General features: G+C 44.7%; 1 protein-coding gene across 1 annotated transcript in view; it reads right to left on the reverse strand.

Moving 5' to 3' along the window:
• The window catches only part of nrn1la (neuritin 1-like a), a 49,951-nt gene that overhangs the window by 21,529 nt on the left and 1,059 nt on the right, over positions 1-27,363 (reverse strand). The gene's annotated exons all lie outside the window — the stretch shown is intronic.

Genomic DNA, 27,363 nt, shown 5'->3' on the forward strand with positions numbered 1-27,363 from the left:
TGAGCTAACAGCAGCTACAGTCGGCAGCAGTTTACTTCACTGTCCATCAGGAAACTCTGTAAATCTTTTGTGAATTGGACCCGGAGGGCAGCGATTCACAACCCATGGTGTTATTAGTGTCACTTCACTGTTATTGTAAGATATTACAAGGTTTATTTTCAAATGACAGAAAAAGAAAGTGTCATTTTATGACACTTTCCATAGAGAGAGAGTCTAGACTGTACTCTGTAGACATTATTATAAAGAGACTCAGCAATTTGAATGAATCAGTCAATGTTTTCATGAACCTCAATGGAAATCTTAGGCCACAATCAGAGTTCAACCAGATTCAGGTTGCTTTTAAAATTTTCTAAGAAAAAAGTTTTAACATCACGTACTGTCTCGCCTCCATTAACTTCTGTAACTCAGTTCAGATGAAAGCATGGTCCTGTGGTTCATTTTCCTTATTCTAAGATAAATTCATTATTATGTTATTAAAAAACTGCAGCTCCCTCTCATCATAATTAGTCTTGTTGGTGTTACAGACATGTCTGAGCTAACGAAGAAGCCGCCGGACAAGAGTAAATGTGGGACTGACTTTTAGTGGTTGGTGAGAGCTTGGTGAAATAAAAGGCTGAAAGACAGACGCCGAGCTGGGCTGACTGCTGCTGGACTAGGCAGTGAGATCAGCTGCTGCTGGGGACCTGGATGATGATTGGCTGCTAGATCAGAAGTAATGTAATCAGAACAAATACTCGAGTATAGCTGAACATAGTTACACAGTGGGATGGCACACTGGAGGTAACAGATCACTAAAATACCACTTTCCTCACAGTGTTTCTTTAATGTGACATGACATTAAGCTATGTTTGAGTCTCCATGTACATCTTAAAATATCTGGACGTGAAACAGAACTTATTCTAATTATAGCTTTTGTAATTATGTGTGACTCACTCTGTATTGCATGGTTTGTCAGACTGATGAATGAGAAGGCTGACTCCTCTGTCGATGTAAAAATAAACCCAAACACGAGGCCAGAAGGACGCCGTGATGTGTTTCCAAAGAGCCCGCTCACTCCGGAGGAGCCTCATTGTGACTTGTTGACAGCCAGCTCTCCTGAAGAGTAAGTTCATTTTTTGGTGTTTCACCGAGCTGAAGATGCCCCCCCTTCAAGGGTGTGACAGGCACAGATGCATCATGTCATGATTAGTGTACGAGACAGTGGGGATAACGGCTCCTGAAGAGTGTGACTGTCCCAGAAGTGGCTTGTCGTGTTGAGTAAAAGTCAGAGTGGAGCCACGGCTGGAGCCTGGCAGGTGAACAGGAGATGCTAATTGGGTCAGACACTGCATCACCACAACTCTTCCCCCTCTCCCCAGAGACCCGCTGTTTAATATTTAATAAACCAGACCTTCTCCCACTGCCCTATACACTCTGTGTTGGGAAGAAAACCTATTGATTTCAGGCACAGGGGCCTCAAGATTATTGGCTTCACTCATCTCCATCAAGTTTTAATGAAGACCTGAGGAGGAGGAGGAGGAGAAAGCAAGACATGAGAGAGAAAAGGAGGTGTAGAAGGAGGAGAAAGTGAAATTCAGGAGATTAGTTAGGAGACGATTTATTAAAAAACCAGCAGTGACAGCGACGCTGCAGTAATCCCTGTTTAACATCACAAAGTCTAAAGAACTTGTTTGTTTCATCTGTGCAGAAGCAGAAATTTAAGATGAATGTGTTTTTCTCAGAGCTGCACTCATACGGCTCAGGTCACCAGGGACCGGCTCAGGTTTTGGTTTCCTCTGTCCGGGCACTTACTGAACTCTGCAACCTCACTGAGGGAAAACACCGTCTGCCGAGAAATATTTGACATAACTTCACGTACAGTTTATACCGTCCTCTGGTCTTTATGATAAGATAGGCTAACTATGTTCTGACTCTGGTTTCATACCACTGACAGTATAAAGAATAAAAAGCATATGCATGTCTTGTATATGTCGTGGATCATTGTTGGACCTGAGGTGGGCTGAATGACGCCTGGGAGCTCAAACAGGTCATCTACAATTAGCTGTTTTTTGTAGTTGGAGGCAAGTGGACGTTTGAGGAACTGCAGTTTTTAGCACTTCCACATCGGCTTCATTTCTTTTAGCTTTGATTCTTGATTTGGTTGTTTCATACTTAACACTCTAAGTTTCTCTGAAATGTTCAAACATTATTAGAACAAGTGCCAACAGTTTATCTACGTTATCACAAATTGATCGACCCCACTGGGCTGAGCCGGCGGAGCTGGAGCAGCTCTCCTCTGAGTTTTCTACAGTTCTTTGAAAGCAGTCGTCTTCAGAAACGTGCCGTACGATCGTCTCCAGCAGCCACCTCCTCGGGGTGTGGTTGGGAAATCAGTGAAGCACATCTGTTCAACTGGCAGGAGTTTGTTGTTTCTGGTTCGGCTTGTAAACGAATTATCTATTTTCAAGTCTTGATTGAACCTTTTCCAACCTCAAGCCGAGGTCACCAGGGACAACTGTAATGATGGACAGTTTAAGCACTGTGGTGTCACAGGAAGGAGGATCCCTGAGGACAGTTTTTTATGTTTCCTAGAGAGTCTTGTGTGAATTTCTTTGTCCGTTCACCTCTGTTAGTACACGGACTCTTACACACAAACTCCTGGTGTCGTGGACTAATTTAAGGGGGGAGTGTTGTCTCAGTTAGAGTAAGACAGGAAATGACATCAGTGCCAACATTGACAAATATGAAACAAATGTACAACTTATATTTGTACATCAAGGTGTTCACCACAACCTCTTCAGCTCCAGGAGCCAGAATGGCGTGTCCAGCTTTCCACAGTACACTGAACTTCACGACGAGCACTTATGGATTGGTATAGTACGGCTGTACGCAAATCAAGACCCAGCACACGCTTTCCCTCATTCACTTGTCCGGTCCTGTGTTGTTCGGACTTTGGTCCTGCTCCTAGTGTATCTCCGATCTTTGTTGGACTCGTGTTTATTGGATTTTTCTTTGGATTGTTGGATTTAGTTTGTTTTTAGCCTCGACTCCTCAGCCGTCTTTTGTTACTTGCTGTTAGCTGCTTGTTCCGTAAGTGAAGTTACTTTTCAGGACTAAAGCATCCCAGGACATCACGTCAGGAGCCTGTGTACAAGGCCACACGTTTTCATAGATCCAATATATAATATCCAGAGTTCCTGTCAAAAGTCAATACAGGTAAATTAATTAGTGGGATTAATTCCCTGGGCCCATCGACGGCTGTACTTAATTTCATTGCAATCCATCAATCCAGCAGTAATGGACCAAAGTCATGATTCAATCAACCAACATTGACATTGCCACCCCAGAATGTGCTGGATATAACACAGTTACATTCAGACATTTAGCTGACGCTTTTATCGACTTACAAAAAAAACATTCAAGGTAGAGCGCGACAAGGACGTGTTAGTGCAGCAATAAGTACCACCGACATAGAACCGAGGCCCCTGATCTGTAGGAGCTGGTAGGACGTTCCACCAACGGGGAACAACAGACAGAAAAGTTTGGATTATCCCGGGTGGCAGAGCCAGGCGTCGCTCATTGGAGGTGGTAATATATACGCCTGTATAAGTCAAGCAGGTAGCATAACACAGTCTTCCAGTTTTGATATTCAGTTCTGCAAACTCAACCCTGAAAGTTCCTGGGCCATCTAAAAGTGCTGCCTCTGGAGTCAAAACTTTTTTGGAGGGGGTTACAACTCTGGCCCAGAAATCAAAACTATATTCATGCAGTCAAAATGTAGGTAAAGCTCCTAAAAGAGTTCCTAGAAAACCTCTTGTGGCTGAACAGTCTGTTACTCCAGTAATGTACATTCACTGTTCAGGGTCTGACCCCGATTCCCACTTTGTCAATGCTGGAACGCTTCCATTCCCCTTAGAGGGCATAAGCGGGTAAAGAAAATAAATCATTGAATGAGTCCAAGACATCGGCAACTCAGAATTTAAATAATCTGGGTCCGTAGAGAATTATTAAAGCTCTTGCAGGTCTTTCCCCATTAGTCAGTGGCGAGAATCTGTCAAGGTTAGTGCAGATGTGCACTGGCTGGCCTGAATTTGAATGGACTTCTTTTAACAGCGGCAGGGCTGAGCTGCAGACAGATGGTGTTTTTCAGCTGCAATTGAAATGTCACTGCTTTCAGAGTGTTGCTGCTTTATGACACGAAGATGTGGGCCAGCGAAGACGGAGATGTTCAGCAGAAAAACAGACAGAAACGGTGACAAATAAATAAAATACAGACACATTTAAAACTACTAATGCTTATTACAAGTATAACTCCAGCTGCACGGGACACATCAGTGCTGTGGGGGAGCCAGCAGATCAATGAAGGGACAGCTGATCACCTGCTTCTCAACCTGCCTCAATTAATATTTAATATCTGAACGAAGACTGAGCCCAGAGAGAGAGAGAGCGGGGGAGGCAGAGAGGTGGAGTGAGTGATTGATATGGACAGCCAGAGAAATGTCCGGGCTTTGCAGACTTGGTTGTGATTGGAGAGAGATGAAGGGGATAAAAAGAGATGAAGAAATGTAGAAAAGCATCTTTCTGAGGAAAGATAAGTAGTATTTGATCTTCACATCGGTTTGCAGGAAATGTTGCTCTCACTGTGTGATATAATATCAAAGTGACAGATGTTAAAGAAGACGGATGTCGTCCAATATTTGGTCTTGTTGTCAAATCCCATGTTCGTCTGTCTGTGGATACTTCAAGACTCCACTACAAGCTGTGAAACCAATGCAACCCAAGCTAATTTCCCCGTTCATGACAACTTAATTTATATACAACTCACCTGTTCACATTATATTAAGGCTTAAAGTTATGCAGGATTAAGAGCGTGGACGCTTTGACTGACAGCTGGGTGTGGTTACAGGTGTCTGGTTTGGGCAACCAGGCGTCCTTCAGCCGCCTCAGGTCCACTTTGCTGATTTCTATATTATCAGCGAGGCTTTGCAACTTCTCTTCAGAAACCCGTCGGTGACGTCACGCATACGCCGTCCATCCTTTATGCTGTCAGTACTGCCCAAGCTCTTTTATTCCTGTTTATTCAGATGTGAATCTTTAAAACTGATCACAAATAACTAGTTTCCTTTTCTAAGAAGTAGAAAACGATGTCCTGAAACTGCTGAGCAGAGTAAACGTGTAGTCACTGTTACCGGCTCTGCTTCCGTCTCCACTCCCGACTCGTTTAAACTAAATTTCCACTGAATGAATGAAGTGCTTTTACACCTTGTTTGAACCATGACAACATTTTCAGTCGTGAGGTATTTTCCCCCCTGAAGCAGTGGGACAGCACCAATAAGCTACTTTTACTCCAAATTGATGCTGCTGCACCTTTTCTATCGCTATCCTCTGTCTGCTTCGACAGGTACGCTACATAATCCAGAACCTTGGACCAAACCCAGGAACATTTCATCTGGATGGTCCGCCGCCTACAGATGGTTTACAGAGTGTTTGTAGCCATTTCACTTTGTAGATGTTTGACAGATTGTCTATAGAAAATATGTGACAGTTCAACCTGAACCAATCAGTCAGAATCCAGAGCCAGAGCGATCCGTGGCAGTTCTAGTCAGTGTTTGGTCTCTATAGATAATTTCCCCGTTCATGACAACTGTACTGAGGGTGAATGTTTAGAACTTTTAATTATATTAAGGCTTAAAGTTGCAGAATTAAGAGCGTGGACACTTTGATTGACAGGCGGGTACCCAGGTGTTTTTTAGATCAGCTGGAGGCGGCTGAGGTAAGACTGGACAAGATGGCGCCAACCAAAACTACGCTGAACTTGACGGCTCTACAGAAACATTTGGGACATCACGGAGACTTTGTCTATTTTTATACCGTGCAAAGTTTTAAAAGGACAATGATGGAAAACATTGTTTGAGGTAAGACGGGTCCTTTAAGTTGTGGAAAAGAGGCACATGTAGCAAAGTGGAATATGATTAACATTCAGTTTGTTTGGAGGTACAGGAACACAAATCACTGCAGCAGAACACTGACATCATAAAGGCCTTCAGAGGGTCTGGGTCCAAATCCACTTTTAAAAGGCGAATATTACATTTGAAGAGCACAACACACAGATGGTGGAACGAGGAGCTGATAGGGAGCAGCTCATTTTTGTCCGGGAAGCAAAGCCCAAGTTGCTGGGCACCATTTTCAGTCAACTTCATTGGACCGTGACCTTCAGCCGAGTCAACAGCTCCAAGTCTGAGTCTGTGCTTCTCTGTGGTGGATTGTTCCCTCCAGGTTGGGAGCGAGTTGCTGCCCAGAGTGAAGCAGTTCGTTGTACCAGATCGTTCCCGTCCATCCACGTTCCAACCTTCACCTCTGGTCATGAGCTTTGAGTAGAATGAGATCGCGGAGACATTTTATGGGAAAAACATCGTCAGCCTTATCCATTAAACGTGTGACCATCAGTTATCGGATAGCCTAAAAAGAAAGCGTTATGCATATGTGTCCGTCTCCATCAGATTTCTTTGTTTTTGTTTCCAAAAGAAAATATTCAGAGATCAATGCGGCGCGTCTTCAAGAAACAAAACTATATCAATCAAATTTAAGTAAGCAATCTGCAGCGAGACGCCGCGCTGTAATTTATGTTGTTGTTTTGAAAGATGTGACACATTTGTTGATCTTCATGAGGTGTTCACATTTATTAAGACTGTTTGTGAAGACACTCTTTTAATGTCTTTGATTCGTTCCCTCAGAGACGCCGAGCGCCTCACCTTTTCCTCTCCCACATTCCATCTCCATTCATCTCCATTTAATAAAGCGAGAGTCTATTTTTATCATGGGAACATAAAAAAAGTATGCCGGCTCCTGCTTTAATGTGAGACTCACTCCGACACATCCTCTGCTCTAACACGTGATTTAAAGCTTTAAATATACGAACGTTCAGCTCGTCACAGTTCTACAATGGCAAGCATGTCGTCATAATTAAGACGATCACCACAATCATACACACAGACGTCATAATAGAGCCGAAGTATCCTGACAGGCGACAGGAAGGTTCAACACGGAGGTAAATATGGACACGACCACTAAAAGTCAGTCCCACATTTACTCTTGTCCGGCGGCTTCTTGCTCGCTCACTCTCTCCTTTTCTCTTCTTAGCTTCCTCCGTCAGCGTCCTCTTCACTCTCTGCTCCTCTGCCATCATGTCCATAGAGGCTGCCGAGCCCGGTTATGTTGCCCGCTCACCCAGCTCTGGTTCTGGCACGACACCGGCTCTGCTCTTTGTCAGCATTCCCTGAAAACCCAAAACGCCTGAGGTCCAAACACAAATACACCCCTGGTGCTCTGAGCTCACACTCCGAGCAGCCCAGCTAACAGACTGAGCTAACATGAGCTAACAGCAGCTAACAGACTGAGCTAACATGAGCTAACAGCAGCTAACAGACTGAGCTAACATGAGCTAACAGCAGCTACAGCTGTCAGCAGGTTACTTCACTGTCCATCATAAACTCTGTAAATCACAGAGAGTTGAGGCGGAGCAGCCGGAGGACATCAGAGGGAAAACCAGAAAACATTTCCTCCATAAAATATGATCCAGTTTCACCAGAATCAGTGAAATAGTTGCTGCTGTGTGACTTAGTGCCGTAAAGCGTTACGTACTTCTCCCGACCCGGAGCCCAAAGTTACATAGTGTGAGAACAGACGTACGAATGACAGAGACACCGTTCAGCTGATCACAGGTCAGAGTGGGTCACCTGATCACAGGTCAGTGTGGGTCACCTGATCACAGGTCAGTGTGGGTCACCTGATCACAGGTCAGTGTGAGTCAGCAGCTCTTCACTTTGTTTCAGCTCAGGTGTTTTTTTTTTACATTTATCAAACTTTTTTTTCCCGTCTCTCTCACTCTGAAGCGACGTGCTGTGATGAGCGAACCCGAGGGTCACCGCCACGTTACCGAAACATCCAACACATGAGACAGACACACCGTCACCTTAATGTGTGTTTGAGGAAACACAATGCAGATGGTGTCCACACACACACACACACACACACACACACACACACACACAACATACTGATCTATTCATGAGGCTGGCAGGATCGCTGCTGACTGGACTGAAATGCTGCTGATGCCTGCTGCTCACCTCACCTGACAAACACACACACACACACCTGCACACAGACACACACACACACACACACACACACACACACAGTATCTCAGGGGAGCACGTTCACATTGATTAGACCTGCAGCTATTTTTCTTCACATGTCAATCCATCCATGAATGATGCTCATGGCTCCTCACGACCCCGGCCTCCACACACACCTACACACACCTCCACACACACCTACACACACCTACACACACTGTACACACACCGTACACACCTCATATAGCAGGCGGTGTTATTTCATGATGCTATGGTAACTTTCACTATGGAAACTTTGGCCTCTGACGTGCCGCCTCTTGAAACATATATATAGAACTAACGATGCTACTCGGGGTAACGGGCTGCATTGCGTGACAAACGACATCCCACTGAGACCTGTGTGTGTGTGTGTGTGTGTGCACTCATATGTGTGTGTGTGTGTGTGTGTGTGTGGAGTTTTCTCACGTAATTCATTAAAAAAACAAATCGGAGGCTTGAATTAGTGTGTGTATGTATATACAGCAAGATGCTCCTCCATGCATATGAGTGTGTGTGTGTGTGTGTGTGTGTGTGTGTGTGTGTGTTGCTCTGGCTCTGCTCTGTTTGTTCATGGGACTAGAAGTGAACAACAACACCTTATAATTAGACCCGGACCGGTCAGGTGACTCTTCAGTGTAACTCTGCGGTGCCTTTCCATTCACACCTCTGTGTGTGTGTGTGTGTGTGTGTGTGTGTGTGTGTGTGTGTGTGTGATCTCTGCAGGGGGGTGGAGGGGTTACAAGCAAACAGGATGGAGTGGAAATGAAAGGAAAGAAAGGAAGGCGTCCTTCATTAGTGAAAGCTTCGGGTAACTGACTCTGAGGAGTGTAACGTGTGAAAGCCTCGAAAGTTCAACGCTTGTTAACGTGAACACAGCAGAGAGAGGTGTGTGTGTGTGTGTGTGTGTGTGTATGTGTGTGTGTGTGTGTGTGAGGGAGGACGGCTGCTTCATAAACTCCATGTTATGGTTGTTCAGTCTTCATTGTGAAGTTCCTCCCACACAGGACGAGTGTTTAAATGAACTCGTGTTTTATACACAGAGTTCAAATTAAAGTGTTTTTCATATCGACTCTGCAAACCTGAGATGAGCCGTGCACAACACACACACACACACACACACACACACACACAGAAGAAGAAACTCTGCTTTGTTTCACAGGATCAGAATCACTGTCTGTGACCACTGAGGAGTTTCTCACACCCCTATGCTCGAGTTCTGGATCAAGCCGACTGCTCCGAGGCTTTCAGATCCCAAACACTGTTCTGAGATCTGTCCACAGGTGCATGCTGGGATTTAGATCTGCTGATGGAGACCGATCTTTCTGATTGAGCTCCCCAGAACTTCCTGGTGGTCTTCAGATTTCATCAAGACGTCCCCAAAGAAATCCCCAAACATCAGTGAAGGTCCACCACGTTGGACCGTGTTCTTTTCTTTGGCCTCATTCTGCAAACAGAACAATGAGGTTCTTCACCAGAAAGCTGTTGGAGTCTCACCTGTCCACAGGACGTCCTCCCAGAAGCATCAGGTCCTATCATAGCGTCCTGACACTGTTCTCTGCAGGCGTGTCATGTTTTCTACAGTCTGTGCTCGTGCTTAAAGAAAGAACTGTGTAACAAAGTTTGATGCCTGTTTGCTTGAAATAAAAATTCATAGACACACACACACACACACACACACACACACACACACAGATCTGTAATGGTAGTGTGTGTTTCTGGGACAGGTGGTCGATTAAACGGTTTCTCCACACAAACACACAGCGCTCACACACTGTGCTGCAGATTACAGGAGACAGACTGTCAGATTAGTGCTTATTACTGCAATAATTAAAAATGTTTGTATCATCTTCAGGTTTTTCCAAGAGAACTCCATGCATGAACTGCTATCAGACGGCATCGTTACACTGCTGTGTGAGACCCGTCTGCTGCCAAAGGTCTGACAGGAGAACACAAAGAAACAGAACCCGGTCCACGCCTGCAGCAGGTGGACGTGTTTGTCTCATTCACAGCTCAGTAAATCATCGTGTGCACGTGGCAGCAGATCTACACTGTAAACCATGTTAGCAGCTCTAGGTGGACCAGATCAGAGGTGTAAAACAGACGGCCCTCGGCCCACCAAAGGGTCCGATCTAGCCAATACAGAACTTATTCAAGTTTCATGTTGTGCAGCTCCAAAACACACAAAACGTTTTGTATCATGTACGTCCGGTCACCTTTATGCTGATGAACTGTTTTCCTCATCTGGTCGCTCGTTAAGTCTTCTCTTAGAAATCTTTGAACGTGTAAAATCAGTCACCCGTTCCTTCCACCTGAGAAACAGCCAAACAGACAAGAACCACAAATGATCATTCCCAGAACCAGCTGGAGTGAACACAGCTCATCCAGTCTGCTGGTTCCTGCTGCAACCACAACCCACCCAAAGGCTCCAAACAGCTCTGAGTAAATACAGCGGGGTCCTTTAATGTCTCAGCAGGCACATATATAATAATCACTAGCTGGAAGTTTTTTCCTACTTTTCACCCAAAACATTATTAGTACTCTAAACAGCAGGAAGAATTACTTTCTCACAATTGGGCCAATGCTGTATTTATATCAACAAGCCGGCTCTGTAGAAGTTATTGCACTTGCAGACTGATCCAGCTCTGATCTTAATACGTTTGGTGCATTAGACAGTTGGCAGCAGTGAGATGTTTAATACAGCAACAACGTTCCCTCTAAAGCAGAGATGAAATGAGAAGAGTCTCAGAGTTTACGCAGCGCCTTTAAGTCTGACTGTGATCAGTGATTCAAATGGACTTAAATAGCAAGGAGGCCTCAGTGTGTGTGTGTGTGTGTGTGTGTGTGTGTGTGTGTGAGTGTGTGTGTGTGTGAGAGTGTGAGAGTGTGTGTGTGTGTGAGTGTGTGAGTGTGTGTTCTCTGGTTTGATGTAAATTGGACAAATTGCTGCTTTCTATTTTGTAACTCTCTCCCTTTGGCTCAGTTGCAGGTGATCGTGAAGTGAAATATTTGAACTGTTAACCTGCTGTTTTTTTTACAGTATATAAAAGATATTAGTACTGTTGATTTCATGTTGAAGGTTGGTGTTTTATGACATATTTTAAAATGTAGATTTTACGGTGAAAAGCTGCCAAACAATGACAGTACAAGACTGTAAAATATGCCATTCAACATTACAGCGTTTTAATTTACACTCTAACATAAAATTCCACTTTATTCTCTATAAATTCCATTAAAATGTCGTATAATTAACTGCCTGTTGTCCTGTATATAGGAGAACACAGTCATACTTCAACAGTCTTTTACTGTCATCAGATTTTTCAGCGTGAAATCTACAGTTGTTCATCTACAGTGCGTTTCAATCCTGCTCTCCATCTCTGGATGCTGTACATCGGGCGGAGGACGGGCCCCTGCTGGCCGGCGACTGTGAGTGGATGAATATTCATGGATGTGCCACACAGCTGAGGTCACAGCTGGAGTTTATCCGAGGAGGATCGGCTGCATTCATCCTGCAGGTGAAATATGGCGGCTCCTCCTCGTCCCCCCTCATGGGACAGTTAAATCCTTTACACATGCTAATGAGCCGCCGTGACAATCTATTCTACTATCAGGGCACAACACGAAGCGCTGACTCAGATCGTTTCTGAACTCCAAGATCAACGTCATAATAAGATGTTATAACATCACATAAGGCGTCTTCTTCTGTGGTGGTCAGACGGAGATACCAAACAATGTTAAAACAAAAAGCGAGGAATCATTTCAAATAAATAAAAAGTTATTTACCATCTTTGCTCTGTGATAAACGTTGCTATGGTTACAGCATGCTATGGTTAAACTCAATACGCTGTGTCAGCAGAACATCCGCTTCCACTTTGTATGCTGTTGGAGTTTCCTCAGAAAATCAATTGGGCTCTACGCCGGGTTACACACCGAGACCTGCTGTGAGCGCTAACAAACGGACACACACAAACATGTACACAACAACTACACAACAAATAAGAAGAAGAAGAAGAAGTTTGCTCGAAGACCTCCCAGCACGGCCAACCCTGCTCCCAATGGGCTCCATTAGCATGGGCTAACAAAAGCGCTAACCAGGGCTGCAATCAACAGATAACACACACACACACACACACACACACACACACACACACTAAAGATGGATCAGTGGATTAACATCAGATGGATCCTGCAGGATCAGAAGACAAACCACTTCTCTTGTCATCATGTCAGCGCTAAAGCACGATGATGATTCAGGACGACTGAACTTTTCATGAGTCAGATTTGAGGCTCCGCTTTTCATTTCCCTGAGACTCGTTCAGGCAGCATGACCCTAAAACACACTGCATGTGGAGCCGTTCAGGCAGCATGACCCTAAAACACACTGCATGTGGAGCCGATACGTTAAATGTTAGTCAGTGTGTCAGCTCACACAGTCTGCGGCGTCCGGCAGCCCTCCGCAACACGTACGCAGAGCTTCTGTTGTTCACGGACGCCGGAGCACGGAGCATAAATTCAGCACAGAGCAGACCGTGCAGGGAAGGAAATCAGCTACAAAATACAAAATAAAACCCTGGTTTATTTTCAAAATAAAATACTCCATATTCACCGTGGATCGAGTTTCATTACAAGAACACGTCATAATGGGCGGGGCCGACCTGGAGTCAACACGTGAGGGGTTTCCAGGTGTAATCATTGATGACACCTCACATCCTTTTTATAAGGACACCAGAAAAAAGATGCGGCGTGGAATGTCATCGCAGGAGTCAGAGAGACTACAGCCGGAAATATCACGTGATTATGCGTGAATTCATGAGATCTTGTGCGTTCTCGCGACGCTTGGTGGCCGACGGAGACGCACCTGAGCGCATCACAAACGGATCATGTGTGAGTTGGCGGACGGCGGAGTACGCAGCCGAGTGTAAAACTATAGTTTATATTCGAGTACAACACGTTTGTCCCCATAACCATAGTAAGTCACAGTGACAGTGAATGAACTCCAGACAAAGTCGATATTTTCACACATGTAGAAACACAGCAGGACATTCTGTCAGACATGTTGGAAAAACTAGAACACTAACGTTAAAATGAATAACACCATCACTAAATTCAGGTATATTTTACCCGATATAACATCCCAGATAAAATACAGTTTTCATCAATTAATTTAATCAAAAACACTGTATGCCAAACTGTAGTACTCTTCTTTAATTTCCCAATATACAATATCACATAAAATTTAAAAAAGGTACCATATGGGGACTCTTTAAAAACGCAGCAAAATTATTGAACAATCAGGTAATCTTAACGAGAAATTTCCAAATACAAAAAAAATAATGGAGCTGGGAACTTGTTCTTTGTCCACCCATTCCTGGGACATGTGAGCTTTGTCTGGTGAAGGCACAGACTTTCTGCATCAGATTGTAGATAGACAAAAAACTCTCTCTCTATCACTAACATGGGGTGAAAATCACCTGACGTTGGTGTTCAAGGGTTAAAAACGTCTCACAATGACCCCAAAGTTGCTGCTCAGGCCGGCTCTGGGTTCCTCCCACAGTCCAAAGACTGTCTTTAGTTGTGGTGACTTTAAATTACCGTCTGTGTGAACGTGAACGCTTGTTTGTCTCCATGTGACGTACAGGCGACTTATGGACCCGACCTCTGGCCCGGTGTCAGCCCCACATGACCCTGACGAGGATAAGGTTATGTTGAATAGATGGATGGTTGCTGCTGTGAATCAATACTGATATCTACATTGCTGTGGCCTGTGTCGCCTCTGTCTGCTGTTCTCTACCGGCAATGAACTGACACTCTGGCAGCTTTGTTACTCGTGTAGAATGTTTTTTCATTCCTCCCGACAGTTTCGGTCGTACGTCGTCTCGTGTTCGAGAAAGTCGTCCAAAAAAAGAGCGGGAAAATTTAACATGGGCGCTTATGGACGGAATGTTCGGAAGCTAGAGTGAGTCACATGACCGCTAGAGTGGAAAATCTGTACCAGAAAATAATGTTTAAACTGCTCTCACGGCCACAAATTTCACTCTACAGAAATAATTTGAACATCAGATTGTAGGAAAATTTGTGCTGCTCGCTCACATGAACCTGCTGAAGCTGTCAGACTTCTAGTTTTGGCTCTGTTAGCTCAGATGTGTCAGGATCACCCACCAACTGCCCCATTTACTCCCATATGAACTGAGAGCAGAAATGTGTGGAGGGAAAGCAGACGTACCAGTTTTTTACCTCGCTCTAGAGGTCACATTTTTTAACTTTAGCCACACAGATTATATATGTAGACGTTCAGCGAGACCTGAGGATGCTTAAAATCCTCTCTGTTCATTGATACGACCTACAGTTTGGTCAGAGCGGTCTCTTGTTTGAAGGTGAACTTTGAAGGCTTTCTCTCTCTCAGCAGCTTCAACTGACAGACACAGCTGCTGTTTGTTGCTCTGCTCTGATTGGTCGAATGCAGCTGGTTGCTGGGCAGAAATTCACAAGGCTGACTGTGATTGGCTTATTTAAAGTCTCTGTCTAATATCAATGACAGTCAGTGCTACAGTTTGAATGTCAGCCATTTTGTCCTTCTGCCTGTCTATGAACCTGAGTGGTACAGCTTGTGGTACGAGATACACCACACATCGCCTGGCCTATTAACCTCGGTGCTAAATAAAAGCATCAGGCACATTGCAAGTTTCTTAAAAATATTCTAGTTGTTGTAATTGTTGCATCCTGAACCGCTAAAGGCGAGGACCAAAAACAAGCCGGTAGATTCAGACGTCCTGTTTTTGTGTTGGACCCAAATTAACTACCAGTGCTCTTGCACTTGAGTTGTGCTTGGATTAGCTTAATGGTTTCCCGACCTGCAGGTCAGCACTCCCATTAAAGCTTCACTAGATGCTTTTGACTGGATTGTGACAATTAACAGGATAGGAAGAAAAAAAACCAAAACATTTCAGCTAAAGAAAATGATGCTGACTTTCCCAAGCCTCTAACAAGTGACGCAGTACTTCCAATCAAATGAATAGGAAAAGCTGCATTGATTGATGACATAACAGACTTCTGGTTTCTGGTCCCTTTGTCAAAGAAAAGTTGAAATCTTCTAAACTCTCTGCTTTGACTCCACGTTCTTCTCTCAGTTCACCAAACAAGAGGTCGGCTGCATCCTCTCATTGAACCAGTCAACGGGCCGAGCTGAAATTACTGCAGCAGTGCTGTAGTGTTCAGTTAGTGTGCGGTGCTGACGGGTATACTGTGTCTCCACCAGGTGATACAGTATACGTCTGTGGCATTCGGATCGATACGTGAGTGTAAACTGCTGGAGCAAGAGGTGGAGAAGAAAAAGCCTCGACCAGAGCACTGCTGCACATCTCTCTGTTCAACTAATTCACATTGTTCTATTTATTCCTTAATTAATGTGCAAACCCTGATTTATTCACTCATTCACAGCAACAAGCTTCCTGAGGTAATGTATGTGCTACTAACGATCAGTGGATGAAATCCTGGTTTGGTGGATTTACAGAGTAAAATCAGTGTAATGAGGCTTTGTCCTGGCTTTAAGTTGCTGGTGCATAGCCAATTACACTAACTGACTGCCAGACCTATATTTCCCACTGACAAACAAACACAGAGACACGGTGATTAAGGTGGGTTGAGGCCCAGACAAACCGGCACCACCAAGCTAACAAAGTTGGACGGATCAGAGGGAGCCTGAAATGAGCACCGGCCGGTACCGGTGGATTCTGGCATGGCGATTGGCTCAATCAGAGACTCTGGCAGGTAACCAACCAACGAGATGAGTCATGGAGAAGACTGATTCTCAAAATGTGTTGAACTGATTGAAGGAACTTTAAATTGAGCCGATTCATGGAGAACTTGTGGAAGATACTTTTTCTTTTCAGTTACCTCTAATGATGCTGTCATATGATCATTTCTATTGATCAGTGTCTTTATTTAATGTTTTTATTACACTGTGTGTTTCTGGCCTCAATAAACATGTTTCAATTATTTGTTTTGCCCAAACTGTTGATCCACACTGACCTGTGATCAGCTGAACGGTGTCTCTGTCATTCGTACGTCTGTTCTCACACTATGTAACTTTGGGCTCCGGGTCGGGAGAAGTACGTAACGCTTTACGGCACTAAGTCACACAGCAGCAACTATTTCACTGATTCTGGTGAAACTGGATCATATTTTATGGAGGAAATGTTTCCTGGTAGAGATAGAGAGAGACCATCGTAGTGAAACCAGGGGTATTCAGTTGGTTGTAGATGCCCTTAAATCCTCCACACTGGACCAGTAATGAGTTCATTAGTTCATTCCTCTGTTTCACTGCATCAGTGATCTTACAGTATCAGTCAGATTGAGCTCTCCGGTGCTGCTCTGCTTTATTTCATCACGTAACACACTTGGACAGGAGCATCAGACTTTCTGCATTATTTGGAAATATGCCGACTTCCATCGATGAATATGTATGAGGCTGAGCTTGAAGCGCCGCAGCATGTGTGAAGAGAATTCCTCCAGAGACGACTCTGATGGGTACAACCTCGCTCTCACACAAGACGATGTAACGGCAGCAATCCTCTGAGCGGAGCGACTGATGCACCTATCTGAGGAGCGGGAAGAGAAAGAGAGACGAAGCCGGGAAGAAGTTTAAAGAGGAAGGACCCAAATAAAGTTGGGTGAAGCTCTGGGGAAAGTCAGGGCGACGGAGCCGGAAAGAAAAAGGTGGGTGAGGTGGTGAAGAAGAGGAGGAGCGAGGGCAGCCACTCAGATCACTGCTATTGGTCAGGATAACGAGTTTGACAGGTAAACAAACATGTACAGCTGAAAATATATAAGAATATGTACCGATCAGCCATAACATTATGACCCTGAGCCCTGACCCGTCGAGGCCTGGACTCCTCAGAACCTGCTGGAAGGACTACATAACCCATCTACCCCGGGAATGCAGAGGACGTCTGGAACGCCGTGATAAACCTGCTGCCACCGCGACCCGACCCAGACAAGAGATGAAAGGAGTTCGATTATACATGAGTATAAAGTTTAACAGGGAGGCCCAACCAAGCGATCTGATTGGTCAACTAGACATTCAGACATCACCTGACGCATCACTAAAAATATTACTCCGCCTTCTCTCAAGTAATAAAACTGGATTTCAAGTTTCAGCTTTCTTTAATGAATGCACCTCGTTAATACAAGTGTGCACCTCGTTAAGACAGGTGTGCGCCTCGTTAAGACGGGTGTGCGTCTTGTTAAGACAAGTGTGCACCTCGTTAAGACGGGTGTGCGCCTCGTTAAGACGGGTGTGCACCTCGTTAAGACAAGTGTGCACCTTGTTAAGACGGGTGTGCACCTCGTTAAGACGGGTGCAAACAAATGTGAAGTTCATGGAGCAAAGGAATGTTTATTTTGGGAGCAAATTGCCTGAAAACTTGAAAATCTTTTGATTTGAAATGTATTTAAGTTGATAATTGTTGTATAATCACAGTGTTACACTCGAGCGTGTGCGTTTAGCCTCAGATTGACCCGGATGACTGAGAAGCTTCAGACTTCACAGGTGCAGCTGATGTTTGAGGCTCCGGCCTCCACGCTGAACTGAACTCGAATGTGACGGGAAGGAAGGAAGGAGAAAGTGGATACAGAAGCGAAGGAGACGGAGCGAGATGGAGGGCGAGTCGCTGTGTGTGCTGCTAAATATCCGTCAGTCTCTCCTGGAAAACAAAGAAGGCAGTGACGTGTGCCGTGATTGTTCTTCTCGTGATTTCCCTGCTGGTCTCACACTCACACACTCTGCTTCAGTGTTTGAGTCTCTGCAGAGCAACAGCGAGGTGATTAAAAAGGCCTTTGAACAAATGGAGCTCATGGAGTAATGTTCACCTTTCAGAGAGTGTGTGTGTGTGTGTGTGTGTGTGTTTGAAGTGTTTGGGGATCCTCCGGGCTTTTAAAAACTGAACGTGTCCCTTGCCGTGCACACACACACACACACACACACACACACACACACACACACACCTCAGTGACTGTTGCACCCTGGGAGGACGAGGATCTAATCATTTTGGCAGGAAGCTTTTAACTTCAGCGCCAGCTTTTCATTCAGCAGACCTGCTCTGAGCATCAGGACGAGCCTGACAATGAAACAAGCGCACCTCGCCACAGGAGAGCGGAGACAGAAGAAGACGCTCCAAAAAACACAGATCAGATGTTTCCTGGCAGAAGTACATCTCATCCAAACTGTTTGGAAACTGTTGAAACCTGGACGTAGTCTCCGTGACGTCCCCGCAGACTGTCTAAAACCTGGACGTAGTCTCTGTGACGTCTTTGCAGACTGTCTAAAACCTGGACGTAGTCTCCGATAGTCTCAGACGAGGTTTTCCTCGCTGCAGTCTGGAGCTGTATTGTTTCATTTCAATGCTCTCGTACACGTTGTGTATTCGTGCTGCATGGGCACTTCTGAATAAAGCACACATTGTAAGTGTGCATAATTATTTTTAGAGCATGGCTGCATTTGCATAAAGTTTGAGTGGAATTAGAAACAGACACAGACAGCGGATAATAAACAAGATAATTATCTCAGCGATGACTTCGTATTCTGGTTTTGCCAAATGAACTTCCCGGAGGTGACGTGAGTCACAACAGGGCAGCTCGCACACAGTTTTTCATTTTTAACAAACATTTTTGTTCATGTTCGCCACGAGGAATCCGGTTTATTGCTCAGCAGGTTGTAGTTAAACGCCCCCGGAGCCGACAGACTCATCAGGCAAGACAACCGAAAACAGCTGGAACGAGTCGGAGACAAAGTTGCATTCTAATTTGTTTTTAATTAGCGACAGCCGAGTGTGACTGACCGAGGACGAGCCAGTCCAAACTGTCTGACAGGTTCCTCAATGCACAGCAGCTCCAGGTCGGAGACCACGAGGGGTCCAGACAGAGGTCGAGATCACTGTTACTCAAGCTGTGGTGCAAGCCGGGCTTGAGTCATTACAGCCACCACCAACACACACACACACACACACACACACACACACATGCTTTGACCTTTTCCCACGAGGCACAGACGATTGATTTACAATAAATGAACATGTTGAGGAAACATGTTGCTTCCTAATTTAGCAGAATACAGATCACACACACACACAGTCTGTGAGCGCTGATGACGAGGCGTCACGTTAACCTTCACACGAGCAACTGCAGCAACTTCAGTCGTTTTTTCACTCAACTAATTGACAAATCGTCTGCATGTCCTGCTGCTGTGTCCTCGGGCAAGGCACCTAACCTGGAGCCTCGCTGCAGGGGCACAGAGCTGTCAATGGAAATGAATGTGACCTATCAGGACGTGGATCTGATAATAACACACACACACACACACACACACACAGCTGAGGCCGTGGCCGCCCGTCGGTGCATTATTCAGCCTAAAAGCTTGTTAAGCAGAGCTCACGATGGAGCCACGATGAAACATTGATGTGTGAGAAAAACAGTTTAGTTTGGTCGTGTTATGTAAAGAGAGAGACGGCAGAGACAAGGACATGACGAGGAGACGACAACGAACCAAGAAAGAGACGGAGAATCCTCGAAGAGAGACGAGACAGACGGAGGAGACGTCCTCCCCGAGGCTCCAGGTAACGGCTCGGCTTCAGACGTTACATCAGAGACCAGGACAAGTTCAAAATGGAACACAGCCGCAGAAAGTCAGATATCACACACGAGCTGATCTGTCAGCCGCAGTGACCAGGAACGTTTCAGGAACGTCTCAGGAACATTTCAGGAACGTCTTAAGAAGGTTCTCTTACTCAGATTTGGTACATGAGTAAATAATTGTATTTCATTTAACTGTATATATTTTCTATAGTTTCTATCTGTGAAGATCTTTGCAGGTTTCAGATTCATCTTATAGGTCTAATAGTTTATTCTGTTTATTTACTATACACATTTAACTGTCCTGATAACTCCACAACATGAGGCTGTACCTGTGCATCATCATCATCATCATCACCATCATCACCATCATCACCATCATCACCATCATCACCATCACCACCATCGTCACCATCGTCACCATCACCATCATCATCACCACCATCATCATCACCATCATCACCACCATCATCATCATCACCATCACCATCATCATCATCATCATCATCATCATCATCATCATCACCATCACCATCACCATCATCTTCATCACCATCATCATCACCATCATCATCACCATCATCACCATCATCATCACCATCATCACCATCACCATCATCACCATCATCACCATCACCATCATCATCATCACCATCATCATCATCATCATCACCATCATCATCATCATCACCATCATCATCATCACCATCATCACCATCATCATCATCACCATCATCATCACCATCATCTTCATCATCATCATCATCATCATGTCGATAACGTTGAGGGAACCTGTCACGGTTTGAGTCAGTTATAAATGATGTTGTGATTAATAATTACATGTGTGCTCGACTCTGCTGACACGATGAAGTTTGTTTCATGTTATCAGGTTAAACTGGGACGAGTCTCAATGATCAAACATTAATGACATGATGTAAATAATCTGATGGAAGTTACAGAGAATAAAAAGTAACTTCATGACTGAGACAAACACGCAGCTGATGAGACAGACACACAACAAGACACACGGGTGGAGCTAACGAAGGTGGAGCATCAAAGACAGGAAGTAAAGAAGAGAACTACAAAATAAAACACTAAATCAGCTGTTCAAACATGAACAGTAGTGATGCTCTGATCGCGTCTCCGTTATGTCACAGTTATGATCGTTGTTGTTATCGATCATGTGATCGTTGTTGTTGTCCACCCTCTGCTTCCTGCCTCGCTCTCTGAAGTCAGAGGAAATCAGCCGTGTAGTCTCATTGATCCAGCAGCTCACACACACACACACACACACACACACACACACACACACACCTCTGTGAGGAAGACAAAGTGGGCGGTGTATTGTGCTGGACGGAGCCACTGACCCTCTTGTTGAGTTAATGAGCTTTTATTGACTTCAGCACCTGAAGCTGCTGCTGCTCCGACTTATCAGTGTTAGCTTCAGTCCCCAGACACACACCACACAGGGGAGCGCACACACACACACACACACACACACACACACACACACACACACTGTCTGTTTGTGTGTAAAGATCCACAGACACACACATTCAGGTATCAGTGTGTAAACCTGCAGATTCACAAACATCTCTTCTTAGCTTCCTCCGTCAACGTCCTCTTCGCTCTCTTCTCCTCTGCCATCATGTCTCCGGTTCTGGCACGACACCGGCTCCATTCCCCACCAAGGCCTGCAAACCTCCTCCTCTTCTCCTTCTTCTTCTTCTTCCTCTTCCTCTTCTTCCTCTTCTGATCTTAACTCACAGTCCGGGCAGCCCGGCTAACAGACTGAGCTAACGTTAGCTAACAGATCATCACGGAAAGTGGCAAAGATGTTGGGAACGCTAACGAACGGCCGCATGTGTTGAAAAGTGGGCAGGAAGGAGCGGACAGGTCTTCACGTCATTTATTTTTGGGTTGGATCAAATGTTAAACATGTTAAATAAAGTCCTGAACGTCGTCACGTTGGTGTCTCTGCTTTTCTTTCGTGGTTTCCACCCGCAGAGCGTCCGCGGCTCTGACTGCCACAGACGGACCGAGTCACATGAACTGCTCGATACGTTTTAACACGTAACTGGAAAATCTGTTCACGACAGTTTGAATGATATTTGTTCTTTTGTTGAATAAAACATCAAATATTTGGCATCAAACTAAAGAGGAAGTTTCTGTTTTTTTAGATCAGAGCTGTTTGTTGATTTGTGTTATAAAAATCAGGATTATACTGGGCTGCAGATGTTTGTGTGTTTTCTGTTTTTCGCATGTCTCGTCCACTCCTCTTATCTGTGTTTACTGAGGCTGGCAGGGAGAGATGATTATAAAGAGTTCAAGGACAAGAGAGACGGGTTAAGGGAAGTGTCATTTTAGACAAGAACCATGATGTTCATTACTGAGCGTAAACCAAAAAAGGAAATTGTGAGTGGGGAGGTGTCAGAGACAGCCCATTATAAGAAAACTGTATGAGAACCAGCTGTTAGAGCTCCTCGAGGAGCCTTTTCTCTGTGACCCTCTCTGTGTGCTGCACTGTGAAACGCTGCTACTCGTACAAGAATAATAAATTCAACTTAAACTCTGAATCCAGTCCTCCTTATTTAAGGGCTTTTCTTTTAACAATATACATATATACATATAATATGTGTGTATATGTTTATATAACAGTCACAAATCATCTCGTCACAGTTTCACGCTGACACGACGTGAAATTCAAACGTTTCATCGCTGAAAAGATGAAAGATGTTTCTGTTGTCGACTCGAAGCTTCAGGCTGCGCACAACACACACAAACAGGAAGCTGCCTCCATGATGATGTGCACATGTAATGTTCCACTTCCTGTCCCAGGAGAGCTGTGTGTGTTGTTGTGTATCTATAAAGAGCTTCATGTATACACGTGTGTGTGAGTGTTAATTATTACACAATCTGAGTCAATAATGAGTCTGTTTGTGTGTTAATACATGTGTTCATTTACATTTCAGAGCTTCAGTTATTAGTTATTTACATATCTGTGTACAAACTGAGTTTGCTGTTCACTGATTTATATCAGCCATGAATCGATCAAATGTTGATCAACTCAAAGATCTCCAGTTTACAGAAACCAGAAAATATTCACACTGAAGAAGCTGAAACCTATGGAAGCCCATCAGTGTCAATCGAGTTATTTATGTCGTTATCCTGAGATAACGGGATCGTTTTGTCTTTGACAGTCTGCTGTATTAAACCACTTCAGGAAGCTTTATTCATGTCAGAGGAGAATGAATTTTTGTTTTCACGAAATCTCGAATGAATTATCTTGTTGTCTTGGAAAAACAAAGTTTCATTATCCTGTTATCTCGGCATTACAACATAAATAACTCCAGATCTCGCGAAAACCAACACGAGAAAACAAACAGGACATAAAATGTACGAATCTGTGACCACTTAGGGCTTCCATAAGTTCCTGCTTCATGAGTGTGAATATTTTCTGCTTTCTTTAATTTTTCTTGAGATCTCGAGAAAATTCTCACACCATCTCAGAATAACAAGAATTTTTACTTCGACAAAACGTACGAATGTTTGACTGCTGAGGGCTTCCGTAGAATTCTCTAGAAGCAACATCACATACAACAAAGTCGTATTTTTGCGATAAAGCCGTTTGTTTAGAGTAATCCACTGTGTAACTGTGTTCAGCTGTACTCGAGTATGTGTTCTGATTACATTACTTCCGATCACAAACCAGCTCGGCGTCTTTCAGCCTTTTTTTTCCACCAACCACTAAAAGTCAAAGGGATAAAAACTCTTTACAGAGAGTGTGACAGCACCTGAACACATTTATTTTGTTAGATACAAATTATATTAAAGTTTAAAGGTCTGCAGCATGAATGCTGCTGTTCAGGTTCTGTTGCTGGTGTGTATGTTTGCTAACAGCTGGCTCCGAGTGCATACAACAACAGAAAAATCAATGACTGCAGCTTTAAGACCACCAAGACTCCAAGACTCTAAGACTCTAAGACTCTAAGGCTGTAAGACTCTAAGACTCTAAGACTGTAAGACTGTTAGACTCTAAGACTCCAAGACTGTAAGACTGTAGACTGTAAGACTGTAGACTGTAAGACTCTAAGACTCTAAGACTCTAAGACTGCAGTGAGTCTTCCTTCAGTCTCTGCTCTGCCCGTCAGAGACACGATGAGCCTGATTAACGTTCTGACTAACGAGGCACCGTCGCTCCGTCTCCGCGTTCTCGCCGCGACCTGTGTGAGGATAACCGCCTCGCTCGCCCCGTCCTCCAGTAAACTGCAGCAGGTTCTGTCTCTCCTTCATCTCTCCGTCCTCCTCCTCCTCCTCCTCCTCCTCCTCTCCAGACTTTCAGAGTCGGAGGAGTCCTGCAGGATCTCTCTCTTTGTTTGGCGTCACGTCTTATTAAAGCGTCACTGCTCAGTGATCCATGATGGTTCTCCTCTTTCTGACAGGCCTGATAAATACAGGTCCTGATCTCTCACTGCGCCTCCTCCTGCGCCTCCTCCTCCTCCTCTCTTGTTCACCTCCATCACACTCCTCTCTTGTATTGTTTTCCTGTTTGTGAAATACATTTTTCACTTTTCTATTGAATGCCCTCTGCACTGCGTCCCCACAGAGTTGAGTACTTTTGTATTAGTGTGTGTGTGTGTGTGTGTGTGTGTGTGTGTGTTTGACTAGCTCCACTGACCTTGGACACAGCGCTCGCCTCCTTGGCAGTAACCTTCCTGTATGCTTTCTGTACATGCTGCAGGATGAAGAGTGTGTGTGTGTGTGTGTGTGTGTCGTGGGTTTTAGGGCACACACACACACACACACACACACACACACACACACACACATATGCAAATGACACGTGCACTTTGAACAAACTTCGGTTTTAGGAGCGTGACATGAATTCAATCAGAGCGATTAGTGCAGGACGGCGTGACGCCGCCTCTTATATATGTACTGTACATACAGTGTATATATAAATATATGTACTGTACATACAGTGTATATATAAATATATGTACTGTACATACGGTGTATATATAAATATATGTACTGGACATACAGTGTATATATAAATATATATATATGTCCCACTGTATCATGCCCACCGCAGTTTTTCCTAAATGAGGTGAGGGATTTTCAGTTGGTTCCGATTTGAAACTTCACCGCTAGATGCCACAAAATCCTAAAAACACTTAAACAGGTGAACGCACTATACTGTGTGTGTGTGTGTGTGTGAGATAGTGTGTGTGTGTGTGTGTTAGTGTGTGTGTGAGATAGTGTGTGTGCGTGTGTGTGTTAGTGTGTGTGTGTGTGTTAGTGTGTGTGTGAGATAGTGTGTGTGCGTGTGTGTGTTAGTGTGTGTGTGTGTGTTAGTGTGTGTGTGAGATAGTGTGTGTGTGTGTGTGTTAGTGTGTGTGTGTGTGTTAGTGTGTGTGAGAGATAGTGTGTGTGTGTGTTAGTGTGTGTGTGAGATAGTGTGTGTGTGTGAGATAGTGTGTGTGTGTGTGTGTGTGTGTGTGTGTGTGTGTGTGTGTGTGTGTGTTAGTGTGTGTGTGTTAGTGTGTGTGTGTGTGTGTGTTCTGCTTTTGTTGGTGAAACATTCAAGTGCGCCCTTGGACGTTTTAGCGCTTGTGAAAGATTTAAGAGTGTGTGTGTGTGTTCACTTATCTTCTGTGTGTTTAAGTGTGTGTGTGTGTGTGTGTGTATGTGTGTGTGTGTGGTATCACGGTCTTCATGTCTGTACAGAAAATTTCACCGTTGGACTCGACAGAGAAATAAAATCTGCAGATTTATCAATATCTGTGAATCTGTGAGGAGGAGGAAGGACGATGAAGATGATGAAAGAAGCAGAGAGATGGAAATGAAAAGAGACGTGACAGGAAGGGAGGGAGGAAGGAAGGAAGGGAGGAAGGAAGGAAGGAAGGAAAAGGAGGTGTGAAGAGTGCAGCATGGTGCACACACTCAGAGACTCAGAGACCAGGACCAGGACCAGGACCAGGTCCCTGACCCTGAAGCAGCTGAATGGAATGCAGCCGTCGCTCATTTGCTGAAACGTTCTAACTTTTTTGTTACGGAGACGTCGCGTCCTTCTCCGTCACATGAGCTCGACTCTTGATGCTGATGATGTTTTCACGTTTTTCCCTCGAGAGAGAGAAAAAAAATCTCTTTGTAACGTTTGCAGAACGTTGTATAAACATCGTGAACTTCCTCCCACGAGACGCACGGCGGGAACACGTCCACATCGCGTCCACGGAGCTCCTCAAAGGAAGTCATAGAAACTGAGAAAAACACGAACGATGTCTGTTTAATCTAAAAACAAAGACTCGTGTGATATTAATGATAAATCTATGAAACACAGGATCTGTGATGACGGACAGCTGAGGACGCTTCAGCTGATCGGTGTCTCCAGAGACTGCACCGAGCCGAGAGGACCAGATGTGATTCATCCATCATTCATCTCCATCGGGGGGACGTCTTCTGCCCCATGGGATCCATCCTACCTCCTAGATCCTACATCCTAGATCCTACATCCTACATCCTACCTCCTCCATCCTACCTCCTACATCCTCTATCCTTCCTCCTTCATCCTACCTCTTACCTCCTACCTCCTTCATCCTACCTCCTGCATCCTCTATCCTACCTCCTACATCCTTCATCCTACCTCCTTCGTCCTTCATCCTACCTCTTACCTCCTACCTCCTTCATCCTACCTCCTGCATCCTCTATCCTACCTCCTCCATCCTCCATCCTCCCTCCTACCTCCTACATCCTTCATCCTACCTCCTACCTCCTGCATCCTCCATCCTACCTCCTATGTACTTCATCCTACCTCCTTCGTCCTTCATCCTACCTCCTTCGTCCTACCTCCTTCATCCTACCTCCTTCATCCTCCCTCCTACCTCCTACATCCTTCATCCTACCTCCTTCATTCTCCATCCTACCTCCTGCATCCTCCATCCTACCTCCTTCGTCCTTCATCCTACCTCCTTCGTCCTACCTCCTTCATCCTACCTCCTACATCCTACCTCCTACATCCTACCTCCTTCATCCTACCTCCTACATCCTACCTCCTGCATCCTCCATCCTACCTCCTACGTACTTCATCCTACCTCCTTCGTCCTTCAGCCTACCTCCTTCGTCCTACCTCCTTCATCCTACCTCTTACCTCCTTCCTCCTTCATCCTACCGCCTTCATCCTCCATCCTACCTCCTTCATCCTTCATCCTACCTCCTTTATCCTTCATCCTACCTCCTTTATCCTTCATCCTACCTCCTTCATCCTTCATCCTTCATCCTACCTCCTTCATCGTCCCCTCATCTTCATCAGCAGACGATGATGCCAGCGATGAAGATGTTTTCTTTAAAGGGCCGGCGCCTGAGAACGCTGTGATGTAACTGAGGCTATCATGCTAGCATGCTAATCCTTGGTAATTAACACGAATCACAAAATTCTTTAAGTTAGCGCGTTAGCATGCTAAGACTTGCTAAACAGCACTAAACCTATGTGTTTACATGCTAACATGCTAACAGTCTGTAATTATCACTGAACAGAATCGACATTAACAGTGAGTTAGGTTAGCATGTTAGCGTTAGCATTTAATTA

This window comes from Larimichthys crocea, chromosome XII (assembly GCF_000972845.2).
Source record: "Larimichthys crocea isolate SSNF chromosome XII, L_crocea_2.0, whole genome shotgun sequence".
NCBI classification, from domain to species: domain Eukaryota; kingdom Metazoa; phylum Chordata; class Actinopteri; family Sciaenidae; genus Larimichthys; species Larimichthys crocea.